Source organism: Pseudonaja textilis, chromosome 8 (genome assembly GCF_049901715.1).
Source record: "Pseudonaja textilis isolate UNSWEBS1 chromosome 8, rPseTex1.2, whole genome shotgun sequence".
Classification (NCBI taxonomy): Eukaryota; Metazoa; Chordata; class Lepidosauria; order Squamata; family Elapidae; genus Pseudonaja; species Pseudonaja textilis.
The window spans coordinates 17,572,624-17,573,037 of NC_141997.1; positions in this window are offsets into that span (position 1 = coordinate 17,572,624).

A 414-nucleotide genomic window follows, 5' to 3' on the forward strand; every position below is an offset into this window, starting at 1 on the left:
TAAAATGCTCTTCTCAAGCAGGGATTTAAGCACTCCCAGCCGTAGTGAGATACACAGATTAACAGCATATGTAAATTTGACTTTCTAAACATCTCTGCCATATTTAAAGTCTGCTTCAAGAATATAAAGTAGTCCATCCTTTTTCATTTTAATAATAAACTTTTCATCTTTCATCTTTATTTCATTTTCAATAGAATTATATTCAGGAAAAAGCAGGCTACTACTATTATCAAACAATATCATATTCAGTGAAATCCCATTTTACCAAACTTTCTACCTGAACATTAGAGTACATTACAGCTTAACAAATTTCTTCAATTTATTTTGTTTAATATCACACAAGTAGCATACTTTTCATCAGTTTGCATTATTTACACAAACGTTGCTATGCTGCATTGATTCAGTAGAAATTCT